We start from the raw sequence: 23,806 nt of genomic DNA, 5'->3' as shown, positions 1-23,806 counted from the left end.
TCCCAAAACACTCTGTGACAATCTTCCCTTCGGCCAATTTCTTAGGCTGAAGCCTAATAGTACCAACACCAATGTCTTTAAGCAGGAAGCGGTGAGTTTGGGTAATAACCTTATACAGAGAGGCTATCCCCGACAAATTGTGAAACGGTCTTTCAAAAGGGCTTCTAACAACCAACGACAAGCCCTTCTTGAATATAAGCGAAAACCTTCCACATCTGATCCAGATGGCCTGAGTTTTGTGAGCACGTACAACCCACTGTCACACAAGATTGTCAGCATTATCAGAAGAAACTGGCATTTGTTATCTAAAAGCCGTAATCCGGTCCCAATACCAAGATGCGCGTTTAAACGCGGATGTAATCTTAAGGAATTGGTTACAAGGAATGATATTGGTGATTATTCCACCTCTCAGCTTACCATTACCGAACAATGGGGTTTGGCCAAACCCTGTGGACATTCGCCTTGCGGTAGTTGCAAATGCTGTTTGTCCACGGGACGCACTACTATGGTTGATATAGGTTTAACAAAATCCTGGCAACAACGCAGCTTTACAAACTGTAATACGAGCGGAGTCATATACGCCATCTGGTGTCCCTGCTCAAAATTATATATTGGACAAACTGAACGTAAAATTAAGATTCGAGTTACAGAACATAAGAGCTGTATTAGGAATAGAAATATCACAGCTCCCATGGTTGGCCATTTTTTGATGAAAAACCATGATTGAAAAGACTTGAAATGGACTGCCCTAAAGAAGGTACGCACTGCAAACGGCGGGAATACAAGCAGGAGCATCTTGCTAAAAGAAGAGATGAGTTTAATATTCCTTACTAAAAGCAATTTAATTGGCCATAATGAACAACTGGACCTTATTCTCTGAATGACACGCCATTGTCTTGATATAATAACTATTTCTATCATCTGGTAAAAAAAATGTGTCTGCTTTGTGTTCTTCTTTTATACCATTTTGCATATTCAGTTTGTTGTGTTTGCATTTAGCTCACAACATCATTACGAGTATAGCGACTTTGTGCTATTATGGTTGTTCCTATCTCTCTTTTTTTGAAATATGCCTTTGAATTCAGTTGTTCTTTTTTTGAAATATGCCTTTGAATTCAGTTGTTCATTTTTATTGGCCGTGTCAATCTGGATTGAATTCACAGCATTGCTACGAGAATAGGCACTCCTTTTCAATATGGCTGCATTTAGTCACTTTGGTAGCACGACCATATGAGCCCAGTAGCATGATACCTTGCAGTATATACGGAACCGTGAGTTTCCGTTCACAGCCCTTTCTTTATTTCTTGAAAGGACTGTTTGTCTTTACCATGGACATCCAACGCAGGCTCCCGATCTCGGTAAGCATTCATGTGCTTTTTTCATTCGAACACATTAGTGGGATACTATCCGGTTCGGCTGTTCTGCAACAGGTGTAGCTTGTCGGGTTTTCTATCACATTTTTGTTTTCCTTTGCGGTTCCGTTTCTGACACGATTTTCATTCATTTGATATTTCTGACAATGTCACGCGCCAGTTTCACTTTGGCCAATTGCGACTGACTCTGACCTATTACATGCGTTTCTGATGGGCTTTCACGCATGCTTAGATGTAGAACTGTTATGCATCATCACAGGTTTTTGAATACACAATACTTCACCTACATTTGCATGAGGCACTGTTTGAATTGTTCCTTCTTTAATATATGGTGCAGAGTCACCTGCGCTATAACAGAAGTGCACGTATACAACACACACATTGACATACTGCCTATATTGGTAACTATATTTGCCCTGATGGTTCCTTTTGCTAGATGCTTTGAACAATCTGCAAAGGGACGCCTACACTACGACCACCGTGGCATTTACTTACGTGGCTCCAGTGACGTGCGGGTGTACGGAACAACTGAAAACACTTTACGAGTTTTAGCCGACAGTTTTTTTCCAAGTAAGTCCTTATGGGATTCGGTACTTGTGCTTGATTATGCAATTCTCCGAGCGTTTATATGACTTGACACACTCTGCAAGTTTAGTTAATTGTTTACAGACTTGATATTTGTCATATTCTATCCTTATATTTTACTTTTATAGGGAATTCTTTGCCGTGATTTCTACTTGGCAACATCGCGCTTGGTTTTAGCGTTTCGAATTAAGCATTGGGGTATACTCCATGTTTGGTATATGGCCAAGTAAGTGTCACTTTGAACTGAGTCTGAAAGCTATTGAGTTATACTTCTGGCATTCATTTCAGCATTTTAGATTAACGCTGCCATTAGTATTATTATTGTTGGTCTTGAACTTCCAATAGCTATGACCACTGATAGGTTTACTGTATTTACCACTATAATATTACTAACTATAGGTGGTCCGTTTAGTGGTTCACGACTTTTGCCTTACTAGACAGTTCTTTTTCTCGATTTCAATCTCTTGCACCATGCATAGGGTTGTTACCTAATATATTTAGCTGACATACCCAGTTGGTCCATCCATTAGTTGTTTGTGACCTTTTGTCAGTGTTTCTAACAGGTCTTGTGACCTACTATTTATGCTCAGTGAAAGAGCATGTTACAGATTCACTCTGTACTACTTAAATTACTCCATCTCATACGAGTAATTTTTGTTTCGTCAATCTTTTGTTTAGGTGTCAGGACGAGACTGGCCTATTGAGCAACGCAATACTTCAGCACCTTCGATCATTGATGACTTCAGTTACCAAGTCACCCTGATGAATTTCCACATAATTAAGTTAACTATGAAAATGGAAAGAAACATGTTGGTTTTTTGAATTATCCACCTTTGTAGTGGCTAAAATTGTCAATTAATATGACTGTTTGAAGATTTCCACAGTTAGGATATTCTGATGGCATCCTAGTAAATTAGTGTTTGCCACTCACTAGGATTTGAACAGGGTGCCTCAATTTAACATGCAATAAGTACATTAGTGTTGAAGTGCAGTCCATGTTTTATTATTGTTTTTGTGGTATGAATTGTAGATATGTATGAGTTGAATATGAATGGAGTGATTGATGAATCGTGTGGGTCTGTTTGTGTTGCGTATTATTGTGAGAAATTTTTTTGACATGTAGTAAAAAGTTTTTTTATGAATTGTATTTTATGACTTCTATGTATCATTATACATTAGGAGTTTTTTGAATTCTCATGATATATTGTATCTAATTAAAAACATATATTTTCTATTAAATCTAATGATGTGAATTGAATCTTTTCACCTCTTGTTTTGTGATGTGGTCTGCATTTTTTCAGCTGTACCGTTTGGTTGGTGCTATATTGATGGTCTAGTTTTGTCCTGAAAACCTAAATAAGATTGAGTACCTCGGTCTCCTAGTTTCTTTATATATTTTCATGCTCTTTCCAAGCACGACCGAGTGTATGTTTTGGCTTGGAGTCCCTCATTGTTTTTTAGGGGATTGGCTTACAGCATCTGGCCTTCCTCTCCCTGCGGATGTGGCTATCCGGCACCGGGTTGAGCCTGTCCTGGGTGGTGTGGCGTTGCGTCAACGTGCCATGCGAGCTGACCTGCAGTCTTTTCATGAGGAGACTGCACATCTTCTCACATGGCTCGTTGACCGCGTTGACCCACTGGGACAGCTCACCAGGGCCGGATTCCTCCATTTTCTGGACCTTGTTCCGACCCCCTCCTCAACTGAACCCCCTATGCGCCAGTCATCCTCTGTGCTATCTTCCCACCCATGTGTCACCTGGGTGCCCTGTGGAGCTGCCTCTGACCCTGCGGCCAGGCTGGTGGAGGACACATCCCTGCCACAGTCGGGAGTCGGATGTCCAGCAGGGGTGGCCACCTCAACAACTGCACTCCAGCTGGAGGAGGATGTGCAGGCAGCAGGAGCCAGGGCACAGGCAGCAGCACAGCAGCAGCAGCAACAAGGTGGGAGCCATGATGGCTTGGGGCCTTCATCATCGGAGGGGCAGGCATCGGCCGGAGGGCAGGAGGACCCTGGACGGGAAGTGTCTTCTGTGTGGCAGCGGTTGGGCGGAGCGGCAGCGGGCGGAATAGGCACGGCTCATGATGGTCAGGGCGGAGAAATCCATGCGTAGGGCCCTGAGGCGGGCTGAGTGCCTCGAGGCCATTCGCAGGGACCTGGAGATCCAGATGTCATCATCCATGCAAACCCTCGGGGCTATGGAAGAGGACTGCCTCTGGGACATCGAGCAGGAGTTCGATGATGCCCTGGCCCGGGACATCAACAAGTGAGCCGTTGGACTTGCCCGCTGCCCTTGTAAAAAGTTAGTTAGTTGGTATTAGGTTTCCTTTTGTTTTTTCTTTATTTTGGACCGCTTGGACAATGCACCACATTTTTGTATATAGTTTTTTTATTAGGTAGTAGTTTTTGGTAAGTTTCATTTCTTAAGTTGGGCTCATGGACCCTGGATTCTTCAATTGTACATAGTTCTACATTGGATTCATCTTTTTTAATATTTTTTTTGTGTTCACCATGGAGCAATGGTTTTTACTTTTTTTTTTCCTTGGATTTTATTTTTTGAACTGTGATTTTGGACAACATTTCTTTTTGGATTTCTTTTGGTTATGGTTTCTTGATTTTCATTATTTATCAGACATGGACCATTTCTTTTGTTATTCCCATTGTTGTGTATTTAATTTGATTTACGTTCATGTTATCTTTAATATATATTTTTTTATACTTCCATTTGTGGTATCATCTCATTGGTTTCACGCATGTCATGATATGGGTTTTGACATTCACTTGCACCCATTGTGTGTGTGTGACGGACATGTGTTCATTTACATACTTGCCATTGGGGTTGTATCATGTAATTGCCATTTCTATGTGGGTGGATGCAATACATGGGTGGGTCTTAGGCATGTGGAGGCTGGCCATAAGGGCGAGGGATCTAGATTGTGATGACATGATTGGGGGCCTGCTGGCAGGTTCCCCGCACTGCTGGGGGTGGGGGTGCAAGGGGACACGTGTGAAACTTCCCGCAAACCCCAGTAATACACGTACCCTGCTTGCCGTGCTGGTACAGGGTTAGCGCAGCCCTTTGCGCTGGATTGGGGATTTTGATGGCTTTTCCCTGCACAAGGGGCGTTCTTGGGGGCGTAACTGGCGCTGCTGCAGGGTTGCTGCGCCACTGTGCGCCACAGCTGGTTTTGGCAACTGAAATCCATGAATACGCTGTGCACGGAAATGGATTTTAGCGCACGCGGCTGGCGCAGACAGAGATTCGCACGCGCACACTGTGCGCCAGCCGCGTGCGCCACTTGTGCGCCACTTGTGCGCTAAATTCTATGAATTACCCCCTTTGTGTCTCCCTCAGTCATGCTTAGACAGTGTTCAGATGTCGAAGACTTTTGAATGTGTCTGGCTTTCTTTACAGACCTGCGCAGGACCACTTCGACTTAAATTTCAATGTTCAGCTTTTACTCTCCCCTTCTTTTGGGGTTAATTTTGATCATATTGCTTTTTCAGTTCATTCACTTTATCACTATGAACAATGCACCTGTAGAGGAGCAGCTTCATGCTTCTGCAGGAAACCCCACCCCTTACCTCCCATATGTTGGAAGCCTAAGATCATGCCATGTTTGACACCAGCAGTTGTGCCAATATCGCAAGAAGATACCCGTTGAGAGAACCCTTTTGAATGTTTCCCCAAAGGGAGTACAATTAGAGGGAGGAACCCCATGAAGGAATGTAAAAAATAGTGGGAAAAAGAAGACTGTGACATCACAAAAGACTTGTACAACATCCCGAGATACTTGCTGTAGAGAATGTATGAATCCTACAGAAACTAATAACGAAGTAAAGAATCAAGTGAACTTTTAAATATAAAAAGATTACACGTGCAAAAAGTGCTGAAGAGAATCAACCATTCAATAATTGTACAGATGCTGAAATGCAAGGTAGACTTAGTCATCATAGAAGCTGGTTATAAATAGTGAATAGAATGCAGGCAAAGCTGCCATTGTATAGGAGCTGGACATTGGTATCATGAATTTAGTAAATCAGGACCCATGAAGAAGAAAGTGAAAACTGTGTCAGAGCAAGAATAAGCTGAATCGTGGTGCCGCATGGCAAGGTTTTAAGACTGAAGCAGCCAAGGTCGGCTATCTATTGTGGAAAGGAGCAAACGTGCAAAGGATGAATCATCTTGTGTTAAGATACAAATAAAGAACATCAAGAGTGCCAAGTTCTATTTGTTTGGAGCATTTAAAACCTACAAAATGGACCAAATCATGGTCTCCTGTTACGTGAGATGAAAATAGAGTTCGAACTTGGAGTCCCGTGTATTCTCAGAGACAATGATACTCTGCAAGGCTAAGTTCAAAGACAATCTTCATGGCATAAGGCTTGGGTGATGAGAGATGTTGAGCTAATTGGGTGGGGAGGTAGTGTCAGGACCCATCTCCTTGCATCTGGATCTGGGCTTAAATGAACTGAATGTTCCAGACATGGCACAACTATGCCAACCAATTGGGTGGTCCATATAACGAAGGGCCTTATAGGTAAAAAACAATAAGAAACCATGTATCTCATGTTTCTTAGGATGACATGTTTTAGAGGTAGGTATATGTTGTCCACCTGACACTGGGCAGACAATCACAGTCCTAGTTCCTATAGAATGTGTACTTAGACACTTAAGCCTATTGCGACCCTTAGTAGGTTTTTAATTATTTGCCATGTAGTATGACATCATCTCTGACATATTTTTGATATACAACCATGTTTTTGTGAAAAGATTGTTGAGAGAAATCGAGCATACGTCTCTTGATGTTCGTTGTAACTCCCTGTTTTAGATAATTGTTAATAAAACAGTACTTTGCCATCTTCCTGAGATGGCTCGGTTATTTGTACTCTGAGTTATTCTGTGTGAACTCATCCATTGCATTCACGTTCCTAAAGGGCCCTAAGCTCATACCTTTCAAGAGACTTTCGAGTGGCTACTTCCTTTCGCCGGTCAAATCCATTACTCAGTATAGCTTATTTCACATCTCATCCACACGAGTGCAGCCTTCACTTGCGATATAATGTTGCCACTTCAATCTTTCTTTAACACACACTGGACTTTCGGGCCACTCGTCAACTCACCAGCTGTGTACGTTTCTTTCTTGGTTTTCCGAATTCCAATTCACAAGTCAAGGTTAGTACCACAGGCTTGACCTCGCCTCCACAACTCTGTTGTTCACCTGGGAGGGTCACTTGCATCCTTGAAACACCATGCAGCCTTCTGCTTTGGGATCTGGCCTTCTCCACCTGTCTTTTGCTGATTTTTAGAGGCACAACCTCCTTTAGGGAACTCCTGGGGTTTTCAAACCGCTGCTCTCATGCCTTGGTCGGTCGGCCTGCTCCCGTAGATTTGCCTTTGCACCAGAATTTCTGCTCATACTTGTGTTCCATCTTGCTCAGAGTGTGTCTCTATGTTCCACATTTCATCTGTGTGAGGAGAGCTAATTGATATCAGGTGTATGCACTTAGAGTCAAGTGCCTGACTTTTCCTGACCCAATTAATGGGACATATCCAGTACGATGTATAACAGTTAGTCTTGTTACTCCCAGTCGCCTTCCTCGGCCCAGTGTTTGTGTATTAAGGGGGGTAGTTGGGACATCAGAGAATCCTAAAAAATAGGATGGGTCAGGTCAACAAAAAGGGGAGAATAGCATGTCTCACCATCGACTACCTCACCCCACTCCCCGAAGACCCCTCATCCAGGTGATCCCACTGAACTGGTCCAACCCGAGGGTCTGGATCTAAAGGAGATGCTCATGCCCTGGCCAATGGAGAGAGATATTCCGGGGACTAGTGAGCGAGACACCCTTTGGTTTCTCACACTAGTGAGAATTGACTGAATGCAGAAAAAAAATTACATTTGCTCTGCACAAAACACAGAGGCTGACAAAGTATTATTCACAGAAAGAGAATAGGATATTTTAGATTTTTAGCATTAGTTACATCAGGTTTTAATTGTTCTTAAAGGTGGGCACTTAATTACATATACAAATGCTTTCTCTATGCTCTGTGTGCTGTGTAAAATTGAATATTTCCTAGCACTGACAGTTCAGCATGTGTTAAAAGATAAAAAAAATAAGAAGCATTGTTGTGTTTTTACAGATATAGTCAATATTGGGCTTTGGTTTGCCAGCACTCTCCCCAATACTCTAATGAAGAATTGCTTGGCAGTGTGTGATCTGTGAAAGCCATACATTGTTAAAAATAATTTGTAAAGTGAAAGGGAGTTTAGTCATCCTAATTTCCATGTACAAATACAATCCCAATATCAAAACACTCTCTTCTTTCGCTTAACGTTGCAGAGAAAGGAAAGGGCTTCACACCACGGGGACACAATTTACAAAGTGAATTGGGAGGAATAGTCATCCTTGTACTAGAAAGTCACAAATCCATTTTCTTCGGTGGGAGGGTACATTCTGAATTGAAAGCACTTTTATTTTTTAACCAGAACTTTCAAAATTAGATGAAACTCAGTATGGTCTACATTTAAACTTCATGCACATGTCCACCAACCCCACATTCAAGTGGGGAGAGAAGGGAATTATGTAGATATTGTTGTGGTGGTCAATAAAGGTCTCAATGTGAAAAGAGGGGTTTGCATTACATGTGCCTTATTGGGGACTACGGTGATGGCGATGTTGATATTTTATATTCACTTTTAAGAATGTGTAATTGTTTGTCCATTTAATACACCTCCCTATGTTGGGCTTCACTATGTATATATAAAAAAATGTTTTTCTTTTTGTTCTTGTTCACAATATATGTATATACTTTCTTGTAATTACAACATGTTAAATGTGTATTCATTGATTCTTTTGTGTCCTTTATGATGGTATTCCTAATAAAATCATTCTGCTGTTTTTGAAAATTTGGGACTCACAAGGTGTCTATATCTAACTATATGTAGAAGTCTTAATCCATGTGACTAAACAGGATTGGACCAGGTAATTGCTTTAAACAATTCAAACCTAACAGGGCCAAACCCTGATGCACCAGGACCCTCTTTTTGTGATAGTATTATATATTTTTACCCAAAACTGTTGCGTCACCCAAGGGGCAGACCATTTGCAACTGGATAGTGGCCTCTCTTGTTTATATATATTTTTGGACAACTACGGTTCTTAATTGGTCGGGCTACCCCGTGTACAGGGGAGTCACTGTCACAACATTAAAAGCCACATTGAGGCTTACTGAAAAGGCATTCTTTTTTCCTTTTTTGCCTGTTCTCCCCTCCAACAATTAATTTCTCTTTTCCCCTATCTATATATATCTCTGCATGGGTCCCAGTGGTCGCGCGCGCTCATAGCCCACAGTGTGGGAGAGACGGAAATGGGTGAGAGTGCAACTTTAAGTTATTCAGAGGAGGAAACCATTGAGCTAACCCTTGGCCCTTACCTGTTTGACCTCCCAGATCCAAGTCAGCCCTCCACCTCATCCAGCACTGCTGAGGACATACTGACATTGAAAAAGAAGACATTCTGTACAGAACTCCACTGTCACTTCCTTCGGGAATATTTGAAAAAGAGTATAATACCCAGTGGACTAATAGTACGTCACGAACCATGATTATTCCTAGAAGATAAAGAATATACTTCAAACTTTAGCTTCATTGCCACTAAGTGCAGCAGAGACCTTATGGTCCTAACTATTACCACTGCACAGCGCATTAGTTTGGGATTGCAAAAATCCTTAGAGACAGAAGAAACCAAGTTCAAAACAATTACCTTACTCACTAACATACAGGAACAACTCTCTGACATAAATAAACAGTTAGAACAATTTAAGGCTACCACACTTAGCAACAAAAACAACAAGTTGAACAAAGACATTAAAGACTTCAGAACTGAAGTTATCTATCCATATACTGCGGAGGGTTACATTGATTCCCTCAAAAAACAAGGATGTGCATCTCAATCCTCACCAGGAGGCAGAAGAAGAAGAGTTACTTTTTCAGGATCAAGTAGCTGAGGCTCCTCCTGGGCCGGCTCAAATTATAATTTCCAACCCTACCAGCCATACCAATTTGGACAACCACCATTCCAAGGCTCCCCTCCACCATTCCCATTTTTAGGCAGAGGAGGACAAGGAGGGGGATAGGGTCCTCCGTTTTGGAACATACCATACCAGGGACAACGGAGACGCTGCAGGCGTTGGAGACGCTAGAATGTACATCTGTAACTAACCAATTACCGATTTTCAGTCTGGCCAATTTTGATCCCTCACCATGTCAACTCTCCCTTTTGACCAAGGGTCTTTCCTTTGTGCCAACCAGCGACACAGACTGGTACGAGACGGAGACGGAGATACGTCGATTTTTCTGCAATCTAAGACTCCAAATATTTTTTGAAGACCACATTGAACAAGAAATTGATCCAGATATGGGCTTACATCCACAGTCATCTTTTACACCCACGGATAGCCAGATACCCGATGACCTACTTACATTCGAGAGGTGTGTTCTCAGAGACATCAGACAAATGAAGAAAAATAAGAACAAATTACACCAGAACCTAACCAGGGGCGACATGCAAGCCCTAACAGATGTATCCAACAATAGGGACTTGGTGATAAAACCGGCAGACAAAGGGGGCGGGATCGTCCTTGTGACGAATAATCAGTACACCCATATGATCATGGTCTTACTCAATGATGGCGTCAGCTATCGGCCCTTAGGAAGGTCCCAACCAAAGAAATGAAAACAGAAATTTCAGAAATGGTCGCCTATGCTCAGGAAAGGAACTGGATATCTGATAAGGAAGCTGCTTTCCTGACAACATCCTCTAATCGCACACCTTTTTTATACTCTCTCCTCAAGATCCATAAAAACATACAGGACCCACCAGGGAGACTGATTGTCTCTGGATGTGGTTCAATTTTGGAACCAATCCGTTGTTTCATTGATTACTTCCTTAACCCTTTAAGTACCAAAACCAAATCGTACCTCCGGGACACAATACATACCATTCAGATAATTGAAAATCTGCCTTTTGACTGCAAACAGCAACTCTTAGTAACAATGGACATTAAGGCATTATATACATCAATCCCACAGATTGCAACAATAGACTGTATATATGAGCACTTGACCCTGGAATATGCTGAACCCGGAACATACCGGATACCACCAGAATTCATTATTGAAATTGCTACTTTTGCTTTATGCAAAAACTTTTTCACCTTTGACAATCAGTTTTATCTACAGGTCAAGGGTACAGCAATGGGTGTGACGTTCGCACCCAGTTTAGCTATCCTATTTATGGCCTCATTTGCGGATCGGTTTATATATAATCCAATTAACCAATGGAACTCTAAAATCCTTCACTGGCATTGTTACATTGATGATTTTATTTTTATCTGGACAGGTGATGAGATATTCCTGAAACAGTTCCTAGAGCGGCTTAACACATGCAAAAACAATATACAATTTACAATGGAATGCAGTAATGTGCAGATACACTTCTTGGACCTGAAAAACTTGTGTCTGGAAAACAAACTTGTAATCTTTTCAGGAAAACTACGGATCGAAACACCCTCCTGCATTATCAAAGTGACCATCCTCAACACATTAAACAGAACCTGCCGTATGGCCAACTTCTGAGGATCAGAAAAAACTGTACATCCTTGGACGATTTCTATGAAAATGCAAATGCATTGGGCACACGGCTGCTCACATGCGGATATCCAAAAAGACTGGTGACCAACGCAACCAAGAGGGCCAGATTTACCAATAGGGACACACTTTTGACACCGAAGACGAAATCCAATCAACAGAAAGAAGAAAGATTAACCTGTGTGATCAAACATGGCCCTAACACCTTTGATATTAAAAATGTGATTCGTAAATACTGGCCCATTTTTAAATTACAGCTTAGAGAAAAACCCATACCTCGGTTCGCCTTAAAGAGAGCAAGGAATATTAAGGAACATTTGGTTCACTCCTCCTTTGTCCGAGATCCCCCAAGCAGAGGTCTTTGGAACCTACGGAAAGTTAACGGCCACTACCCATGTGGCATGTGCTCGGTATGTAAATTCACCAAGAAAATACAATCATTTGCCATTGGTGACAGATAATGGGTCCTGAACAATCAGTCCAACTGCAAAAGCAGTCAAGTAATATACTGCATTGAGTGCCCTTGTAGCCTCCGTTACGTGGGCCAAACAATGCGCAATGTAGGCACATGAATTTCTGAACACCGATCCAGGATCCATTGCAAAAACATTACCTCACCTTTGTTCACACATTTTTTGAGTAATCACCACACACCGGATGATATTCTCTGTTGGGTCTTGGAAAAGAACCAAACGGGCCAGAACATACAAAACAGAGTCCTTGAACTGGAAAAGAGGTGGATTTATATACTTGACTCTGGAAAACGGTCTGAATGAAAGTCCCCCCTCCAGTGAGGTTCCTAATCCCTCTTGCATACATTTGAAGTTTCTCTCCCCTAGGACCCATGACCCATCCTCAGGGTAGATGGATATGATTCATACACCCTATATCATGTCCATACCACCAGCACTTCTCCCCATGTATTGCTCAGACATATAACATTCCCAATTGCCTCCATTGCAAACTCCCCTTTCTCTTTCCCCCCTTCTTTTCCCTCCCCCCTGCTACCACCCCCGTCCATGACATGGGGTCACTGATCGTGTACACATTGTGCCCTGCACTCACTTACTGCATTTTCTTTACATCTAAGCTTTCCATGCATTTTTTGCATGACAGGAATCCCATTTTTGCTTCGTGACATTACGCAGCCCCCTCTTAATTTACTATTTTTTCCACCTTCTCACTCGCAACCATCAAGGTGCTCAGTGGCACGGATATGAGCTGTGCGCAATACATACTGAGCTCCACATACCCCTTGACAATATTACATTTTCACGAGAGCACGGTACGGTGTCAGAGCAGCTGTATCTCGTCTCTTTTCATACTCTTTCCCAACACCCTGGAGACAGTCATCCATGTATTGCTCAGTCCTGGTGCCTCCCATTGATCACTTTACACCAATCAGGCACAATGGCTCGCATCCAGCCCTTGCACGTAACGACGTCACCATGGTGACGGTCTTAAACGCTTCCGCATTTTTTTCATACTCTCGAGTGGCGTCCCTCGATACCCAGCGCTGCAGAGGCTTGGTCCACCTCACTTTTCAACATCACATGGAGCTTCGTCTGGCGGTTAACCAGGCAAGCAGTCTTTTCCATTACTGGCGTACTTTACATGGCCTGCACCGTTTGCACATATAGGTCACTACAAGATAGGATTAATTTAATTTTGCCCCTCCCTTTTACTCTTTCATTGCGCTGACAGAGCATTTGGTCAAAACGCAACTGGGATACGACCGCACAGATCATTCATCTCCGGTTTCTACCCAGACCACGGGACAAGATACAATTTTCTGTCCAGCATACTCCTATTTCCAGTCAACCCTCAGCCGATGGAGCTCAGGTACTTGCTTCTTCCTTTTTGATATGTTCACTGCCACTTTATGCAGTCGTAAGTGGCTATGATACATGCCAATATAATGTGCTTTGCCTATGAGCCACACACACAATGTACCTATCTCCTTTTATAATTTACCTGTGCTACCCAACAATTATCATATATTTATCCATACATTGTTTTCAGACGCAGCCAATTTGGATGCCGATTTTTTATGAAATTCTACCAGTGCATCCTCTCCCCTGCACTGGGACTTTCAATACACCCCGCACACCAAGAACTTCATGTCCACATGCAGTTTTTCTACTGTTACAGGGTAGTGGTTTGCACTGAACGTTGGACCACCACCTCTCTTATGATTAGGCTTCCCATACCTCACTCCCACCCATTTCTATTGTGTTCTTTCTCCAGTTGGGGATGGTGGGCGCACGCCTCCTGTCCTGGGACCCATGCTGGTTTTCTAGAAGGGGACGCCAGACCATGATGATTATTTCCCCAGGATTCTATCTATACCTAGCATGATTATCCCCGTACCTAGGATTCCATACATGGCCCAGCGTTCATTTGTAGGCATGACTAAGTTAATTGTTCTACAATTATGCAATATGCCATTCTACATTTCAAACTTTGTATATTAAAATCGACACCATGAGAGATAAACCTTCCCCCTCTACCTTGCTGTTTTCTTTTCAGCACATCTTTATTTTTTTTCTCCTCTTCTTCCTACTATACAGGGTCCTGCTAGCTACTGCCCTGATGAAGGATGAGCGCTCTCTTCTTATGTGAATAGAAAACTTTATATATCTACAACCGCCGAAACGCCTTGCTGTTAAAGAGGGGATTGGAGGTCCTCACAGATTATGTCATCTAATTTGGACCTCCGACCATTGACAGTCCACCTCATGTAGGAAGAACATATTAGGTTCCTCACGACTTTCCCCTTCTGCGTTGGCAGACCAAACCCCAATTTAGAACATTTCCTATCTTGGGGCTATACCTTAACTCAACACAAGGATATACCTTACGTTTATACAAAATGGTTCTTCTCTATTTGCCTCTTACTTTGTTGTGAGGTAACAATCTAGTTAGAAACATTACATTGATCTTACAATGAGGTTTTGTTTATGACCTAATGGAGAAACTAAGCATGTATATGACATATACGTTTGTTCATGTTTAGTTCTACTTTCTAGTTCTCTCCTTCTTCTTTAACAAATCCTTTGGTTTTGATTTCAGGTATTTTATATTCACTTTTAAGAATGTGTAATTGTCCATTTAATACTCCTGCCTATGTTGGGCTTCACTATGTATATATAAAAAACATGTTTTTCTTTTTGTTCTTGTTCACAATATATGTATATACTTTCTTGTAATTACAACATGTTAAATGTTTATTCATTGATTCTTTTGTGTCCATTATGATGGTATTCTTAATAATATCATTCTGCTGTTTTTGAAAATTTGGGACTCACAAGGTGTCTTTTTTGCTATACATAACTATATGTAGTAGTCTTAACACATGTGACTAAACGGGATTGGACCAAGTAATTGCTTTAAACAATTCAAACCTAACAGGGCCAATCCCTGATGCACCAGAACCCTCTCTTTGTGATAGTATGAGATATTTTCACCCCAAACTGTTGCGTCACCCAAGGGGCAGACCATTTGCCACTGGATAGTGGCCTCTCTTGTTTATATATATTTTCGAACAACTACGGTTGTTAATTGGTCGGGCAACCCCGTGTACAGGGGAGTGTAGTATAATTTAGCGTGTTTTGAAGTGCAGCGCCACTGCATGGGCTATCTATTTTAAAAGCACACCATTTTTTTTCTTTTTTCTCGCTTGAAATGCCTCACTTACAGGAGACACATTAGATACTTGATTAATGAATTTAACTAACAAATACTAACACGATTCTAACTCGTTAACATTATAATGTGTTCTCCATGTGCAAAATGAGGCAGGCTGAGATTTATTGTTTATAAGTGCAATTTTTCTTTGCCCATTTCATTGTATTTGCAGGAAGAAAAATTTGAATGCCAGGAAATCAGTTAGATACAGTTGCTTTCTGTAAAAGTGAGCTATTGGTGAGGACAGAGGAGGCAATACCATGAATTTTGATTGGTGCTACTTAAACTTAGGGGAGGTAACAGAGGTTTTTTGGAATAGCTCTGACATAATTACAGGGAGAAGACATTTTGCGGAATTGCAGTGAGGTCGCCTTCGTTCTGCTGCTGTGAGGAGCTGGACTAATGACCTTCAGAGATTGGGGTTTCCAAGTCACTTGGAACCGGCTTGAGAACTGCAGATTGCAGATTGAACTGCATGTTCTCGCTGGGTGCTTTAAAGAAAAAAAAAAAAGAGAGCCCTGGGTCACTGCTCAGAGACGACAAACCAGGAGATTTTGCGTGCTGAAAAGCTGCTAATAGCTGGTAAATATACAAATGGAGTGAGATTGCTGTGACTGCCGGCCGAATGATCTACTATTAGGCAGGCAGTGTAGCGATAGGGAATTCTCCTGTGTTTAACTGCCACGTTATAATTATAAGAGACCAATGATGTAATCTCTCTTTTTCTTGTTGAAAATGTAAAGTGAAATTTGTAGTATTATTGCATTTGTTTCTCTTATGTTTATTTCAGAAAGGATTGTCTCACCAGAATGGTAATGTATCATTTTGAATTGAAATTGTGATAACACACAGTCTGCCTAAGAGTGTTCTTGTTTCTGTTTTTCATGTGGTGCCTCTAAAAAAAAATACGCTGCAAGAGAGGGAATGATGTTTAATGAGCCAATTTTCCTATACAGATGAAGCAATGTCATGAACCATTATAAATAGTTGTGCGCATGATTCCACTCAGGGTATGGGTGTGTGGCTTCTGAATGAAATATAATGCAATAGTCTGCTGAGCGTCTATGAATCAGCAGAGAGAGGCCTATGGAAACATAGTCTCACTAATGTAAATAAATTAGTGATAATACCACATGTTATTGTGAATACTCTATGGAAACATAGTCTCACTAAAGTAAATAAATTAGCGATAATACCACATGTTATTGTGAATAATTTATGCAAACATAGCTCACTGGTGTAAATAAATCAGTGATAACGGCCATAGATGGCATTCCATATGAAAATGTGGTGTTTCTGAATAATGTAGAAGTCCGAGGCCTCTAGAGATCACAAGAACAGTCTAAACAAAAGAAGGGGGTTTTGTATGTTGGGGCCACAAATAAAACAAAGAAATCATGCTCAACAAAATACCACCAACAAAAAGTATTCCACTATAAAGCCAAACCCAATCTAAATGCAAGGAATAGTCATTGTCAAATTACCGTTGTTTTTGGCGGTAAGCAAATACTGCCAAGCCCCAAATTTATACAAGATACGCTACATATTTATGGTGCGTTGGCCGGGAAAGTATTCATAGAGCACCTACTGGGCATGGCAGGTGTGTCTCACACTGCCATCTGTACATTAAAGGGAACCCATTTCATAATAACCGTGTGTCACTAAAAACGAATTTCAGAATGTCTCAAATGGAAGCCACATTCCCAGGGCTAGTGCTATATTTAGAGGCAAAGTTATATGCACATGGGACGTGGTCATCGAAAAGTGCCTCAGAATGGCATGACCGCATTCATGGTGAGGTGCAAAAAGAAAAACTAGATAATATTTTTGCAGAAGGCAGCCTAATTCAGGTCTGCTTATAAGGTTATTAAATGCAGCTGATAAACATGCAGAGAAAGACTGTCTGATACGGCTATGCGCCAAGATCTGGTTTATTTTGAATAGGTCCCTGCGAATGCAAGAAAATGATACTAAGCTGATTAACAGGTTAAAAGCCGACCTAGATGGGGCAAGCAAAAAGAAGCAAATGTTAAGAGCAGAATTAGAAGGATGTCAGAAAGACATGCAGTTAAAATGCAGAGATTTTGATATTCAATTGTCCAAAAGCAAGAAACAGTTTGAGGACAGTGAACAAGAATTGGTACACTTAAAGGCATTGGTGGACCACATTAGGCAAGATAAAGATGAGATGGTTTCCGAAATGAAGATTTTACAAAAAAGAACATTATGAAAAAGAAAGTGATCTCCAAAATGCAGAACAGGAAATGGTTAAAATGTGTCAAGAAAGAGACAAGAGAAAAAAAGAATTTAATGAATGCCAAATGCAAATGTGCGACATGCAGGAGGTAATTAATAAAATGAGTGATGAAAACAACTATTTGCAAAACGAAGCAGACAGGCTCCTTAAAAAGTGTAAGGACTTGGAACAGCAAATGTGCATTCACACATCCCAGGAGAGGCGGCAGGGCACCACATTCAATGGAGTTGAGGTGAATTCTATTTCTACCCAAAGAGCTAGTACCCCAGTGACTGGGCCGGTGACTGAACTTGGTTGCAGCGCTCTTGGGGGATTTGACACTCCCATTGGGGGCCGCCACCAATCCCATACACCTGGAACCAGGGTTGAGTCACCAAGTAGTGCAATTCCATGCATTGCAACAAGTAGTCCCATAAAGATAATGAAATCCATTAAAGCCCTGATCAAACCATTTAAAAAGGGAGGGGAATGCTGCATAGAGGATCACTTAGAAGCGGTTCATGACATTTTTAAAGCCATCCAGATACCTAAGGAACAGTACAGGCAGTATTTTCATTTAACTTTAGATGCTCCGACGGCCAGTATCATAAGAGGATTGAATGAGCAGCAGAATATGACATGGGCAGAGTTTGAAAAAGAGATTAGGCCTCATTTTTCTCCTTTTCAGTCATTGCAGGAGGCAAAGAAAGTCTCTTACACAATCACTGCTGGGCCTAATACATCCCCTCGCCAGTTTTTACAAGACTTAAAAATAGCATTTTCTCGCTTTGAAGTATCTTTAGACCCCAATTCTAATGAGTTTAAAACTGCATACTTCTATGGGTTACAGAAAGACATTATATCACAACTGGTTCTTGAATTTGATCGTGATAAGTCCCTTGAATGGATTGTACACCAAAGCACAAAACTATATGAGGTACTCTATTGTCAGGGTAGAGAAAGTGATACAATGAAAGATACTAGACCTAAATCTAAAGAACCCTCAGCAACAGTGATGGAAATCAGGTCAGCCAAAATGTCTGTTGAGTCTGCTCAAAGTCCAAGTAAAAATAATTTGGCACCTGAACAAAGGGGTAATCAACAATTGTCATCACACCCTGTACCAATGTTTCAATCACATGATCCTAGTAATAGGGGGAGCTACATCAGCCACAGGTACTTAGGAGATAGGCCCCGGGCAGGCTATCGGCCTGATTTGTCAGGTATGAACAATAACCAGAGACAAAATCAGGATCAAAGAAATGATGGTCCCTATCAGACATTGGGGACACAGAGCAGATTTGACCCAACCCCAATACCATGATATATGGTAATCAGGATAGACCCCGATATGTGGATCGATTTGCTGATAATGGGAATCAACATAGGGGCCAGTACCCACAACCTGAGAGACAGGACATGAGTTAGAACATGAACTACACTCCACATCAGTACAATGATTCCCCACCAGGGGACTACAACCAAAGTATGGGTGCACCCCGCTCCCCTCCACAAATGAATCAAGAGTTCAGGAACCATCCCAATAGGAACCATTCTCCTGAGAGGTACCAGAATAAATCCAATCAGGGGGAAAACAACCAATATCGATCTAGGCCACAGAGAGAGGATTCTAGAGAGATGGAAAGATTCCAGTGTCTCGAGGTCCAAGTGAAAATGTTAGCTGAGCAAATAGGAAAGCTCTGTACAGCGCAAAAACATTCATCCAAGGAGGGGGCAAAAGGCCCTTGCAATGACCGGGGGGTTTCTGAAAAGTGACTTAGTACTTATGATATCTGCAGTGTCAAGAAAACAGATTGTTCTGATGTGATTTTTCTTAATGACTCTGAGATGTATAAAGATTCAAAAATAAAGATACCAGTAAATTAACATGTGACAGAAAGTGCAAAGACCCTTATGAAAGAAGTTCGGTTTAACCTAGAGCTAAATCAGACATTGGAGATTTGTACAAATGAAAAAGAAACACCTGAAATTCCAAAGGAACAAATAGACAGATTTAAGAAAAATGACTCATGCATGGGGAATACCAGTGAACAGTGAGTAAGTGGTGATGCTATAACTCCTTCCCTGGGCAATCAGAACAATAACCAAACACAGGCAGTAAAAAGAAATACTCAAAAGGAGGGTACATGTCAATCACTTGAAGAATTCTTCGAGCCACATATTTTTGAAGAGGTTAAAAGGGCTGGTACTACACTAAATGATCACAAATGCACAGAATTAGACAATGACAAATTGCCAAGTGATGTTGTTAGACATGTTCAGTTGGAGGGTTGTAATGTGGTCTCTGATGATACCTGGATGGATGGGCGAACGGTGGCCACACTCCAAAAAACCTCTGAACATGGGGAAATGAATAAAGTCTCTCACACAGAAATGGGCAAAAAGGAGAGAAAAATGTCTTTCCATTTACCAATGTGCTTAGCCAAAAGTGAAAAAGGCCTGAGAAAGGTGAGCCCTGAAATCAGTAAGAATTTGCACTTCTTATGTGTGTTAGAGAAAGTTGAAGACAGGTAATATGCTCCCATCACTGTAGAAGAAAAATGCAATACATTTGCAATGATTGACACTGGCGCACAGGCCACAATTATGTCTAAAGAATTGCCAAAGAGTATCAATGAAGGGAGATCCCCACAGAATCAGATCACAGTGAGGGAAAATCAAGGTCCAGTGCATAATTTTAACAGGGAGGGGGTGCCTATTATAGGCGTCACCGAGGTTGACATAAAGATAGGTAAACACAGAATGAAAGAGGAGGTAATTGGTCACATCCATTTGTGAAATTCCATTTCTGATTGGAACAGATTGCCTGAAAAGATTGTCTCCTCTCATAGATGGGGTGAATGGAGTACTGTGGTCCTTAACCAAAAAACCATTGAGACCGAAGAAATTAAAATCACAAAACAGCAACATAAATGAATGTCACACCATTGCCAAAACAAATGCTGCAGTGGAGGTATATCTCCAGAATAGCTCCATCCCTAGTATCACTGCTATATTATTGTGTCAAGATAAAATGCAGAGTGAAGATGATAAACAATCTGTACAGATCTACTTGGACCCAAGGAAAAGATGGCAAACTGCCATAGATGAGCACACATTACGCTTTTATTTAAAAAAGAAAACATGCAAACAGAATATTGCTCCTAAAGCAGATTCAGAAAAACACATCACCACTCTTGCTGAAATACACATGGAAGATGAGCAACCATGGGTTCACATTGGTATAAATGACTATTCTAAAACAACAAAAGCCACTTTAGCACTTGAACAGGAAAGGAGTTTCATTAATGAGAAATTGCTGCAAAAAATAATGGAGAGGTAGGAGATCCCGAAATTTAGAATTAAAAACCAATATGTCTCTGGTTTGGAGAGTCCAGACTTTGAAAACCGAATTGCAGGAAGATGCATGCTAAAAATACGCATTGGGCAGAAAACAATTTACCATAATGTATGGATAGTGAGTGGGGCACAAAATGACTTTTACATGGGCAATGATATAATGCACAGAATGTGCATGGTGTTAGATTTCCTTAATCAAAAATATGGTCACGCCTAGGTGGGCCGGCACCTGAATTTGAAGCCAGAAGAAGGGCTTACCATTGCGCACAGCTGGTCCCATATGCAATTGAATTACAACTGAGGAAGGATACTATTATCCCTGCATTCACCAAACAGGTTGCAATAACACTGAAGTGCGAAAATGGACAGCAGATGAAAGATTATGATGCATTTGTGTGCTTGAATGAATCCATAAAACAGCAAGGCCTGGATTATGAATACATTCCATTGGTAGATATTGGTGAAGGGTCTGTAAAAATCATGGTGAATAATAGAAGTTGTCAAGATATTCATTTAGAGGAAAACTCCTCATTAGGAATGGCCATACAAAAATCACATTATACTGCAGATCTGAATAACATGGTGATTGGAAATATACCTGAAAAGTGTGTAGATGCCAAGGGTGAGTTGCCAGAACACCTGAATTCTCAGCCCAAAGGAATATCTAAAATTCATTCTGTGTACCTTTATGATTCAAGTGAGACAGTGTGCTGTCATCAAGAGGATTGCATAACATTTAACTTAAATGAAAATGAAATAGAAAATCAGCCCATTGAAGTGGAACCTGATACAGAGAGACACAGCCACACAAGATTCCCATTCCAGAACATTTTCCAGAATTCTCCAAAATGGTAGAGGAGCAGATTTTATCAGCGGATGCATGTGACAGCGAAGAGGATAGAAATTAAGCTGAGGAAGATATTTATGGAGTTTAAAGAAGTATTTGCAAAAGATGCTTATGATTGCGGTCTAACTGATTTACATGTGGCCACGCTACCGGAAAGGTGTAGCAGAAGCCCAGTATTTGTGCGCCAGTATAGATTACCAAAGGCATGTTTAGAGTCATTGGCAGAGATTATTATCAATGTGGAGTCTCGGGGAATCATCAGGCCCATTCATAGCACATCCAACACACCTATTTTAGGTGTGTTGAAGCCAAATGGTCAATGGCGGCTATGTGCAGATTTGAGGGAGTTAAATAAAAGAGTGCCAGTATCCAGATGGCCACTGCCATTCATTGATCAGGGCCTAGCTCAGGTACATGGTTCAAAAGTGTTTACCACGTTAGATCTCACCTCTGGATATTGGTGCGTGCCATTGGCAGAGGAGATTCAGAATTTATTTTCATTTTCATTTGATAAAACTCAATACACATGGGTTAGAGTTCCATTTGGGTATGTCAATAATGGGAGTGAATTTGGAATATTTTTGAGAAACGCCATGCCTAATGCAGCGGAAAGAGGTACCATAGTTTATGTGGATGATGTACTGATAAAAAATGAAAGCTTGAAAAACCATTTTGATGAAATAAGACATGTTCTTGGCCAATTGCATAAAGCAGGCGCCAAAGTATCTTTACAAAAAGCACAATGGTGCAAGAAAAAGGTGAATTTTCTATACAAAAACTAAAAGTCCCTAAACATGTGAAAGGGGTAAAAAGTTTATTAGGAATGACGGGCTATAACAGGAAGTTCATTGAAAATGATGCTGAAATTACTCAACCATTAACTAAGCTGCTAAAGCTGAATACACCTTGGAAATGGGAAAAAGAGCAGTCTGAGGCAGTGGCTAAATTAAAGGAATGTCTTGTAAAGGCACCATGTTTAGCATACCCCATAAAGGATAGGATTTCTTTATAGAAATAGGTTTTTCTGAATAGTGTATGTCAGCAGTGCTATCACAAAAACATGATTTGAATCACAAAACCATTGCCTATGCAAGTAAAGCGTTTTTCCAAGTTGAAATTAAATTCAGTGAATGTGAAAAGACCCTTTTGACCACTGTGTGGGCGCTACAGCATTTCCGCCCATTGTTCAGGGAGAAAAGGTAATTATTGAGACCAATCATCAACCATTGCAGTTTTTAGAGAGTAAAAGAATCAGGTCAGGTAACCTTGCAAAGTCCAGAATCACTTCAAGGACGCTAGCATTACAAGGTTTTCCTGTAGAAGTGAGATATGGCCAAAATAAAAAAAGCCCAGTTACTCAAGGTTTAGCAGATCCACATGACTGTGCAGCTGAACATGTATCAAACGAAGTAGAAGTGGAATTTAGTTTACAGGATTTTGGGCAATCACCACACAAAGATTTTGATGAAAAGACATGCAAGGATTTGCCAACTGTATATGTTGATGGTTGTGCTTTTCACATTGAAAATGACAGTAATAAACAATTAGTGTCAGGAATAGGAAATGTCTGGTTGAAATGTGAAGGCGTCCCCAGTATAGGGATGAGAATTGGAGCTAGGAGCAGTCAAGTAGCGGAATTGGCAGCCATTTATAAAGCAATTGCTACTGCAGTTGATAATAAATTTAGTGAAATTGTCTTGGTGACTGATTCTGACTATGCACGAAATAGCTTTGTGGAGTATTTACCTGGCTGCAAAGCAAGAGGCATGATTACATACAACAAAAAGCTACTTAAACATGGAAAAATGATACAAGCCATAGACAAATTGGTGTCAGAGAATGATTTAACAATATACTGGAGGAAAATTTGTGGGCATTTAAAAACTCCAGGCGAGGATAATGAGGGGAATGATAAGGCAGATCACCTGGCTAAAATTGGGGCTGTGATGGGAGAATTGCTACCTATTGAACATTTACTTGGTGAAATACAAATTGATGCAGTAACACGTTCTAAAGCACCAAAGGAGGTAAATCAACCAGTAGCACAATGGAGTTATGATACACCAG

The sequence above is a fragment of the Ambystoma mexicanum genome, chromosome 3q, assembly GCF_040938575.1.
Source record: "Ambystoma mexicanum isolate Mex_15411 chromosome 3q, UKY_AmexF1_1, whole genome shotgun sequence".
Taxonomy (NCBI): domain Eukaryota; kingdom Metazoa; phylum Chordata; class Amphibia; order Caudata; family Ambystomatidae; genus Ambystoma; species Ambystoma mexicanum.
Note: the sequence above shows the minus strand (reverse complement) of the source record.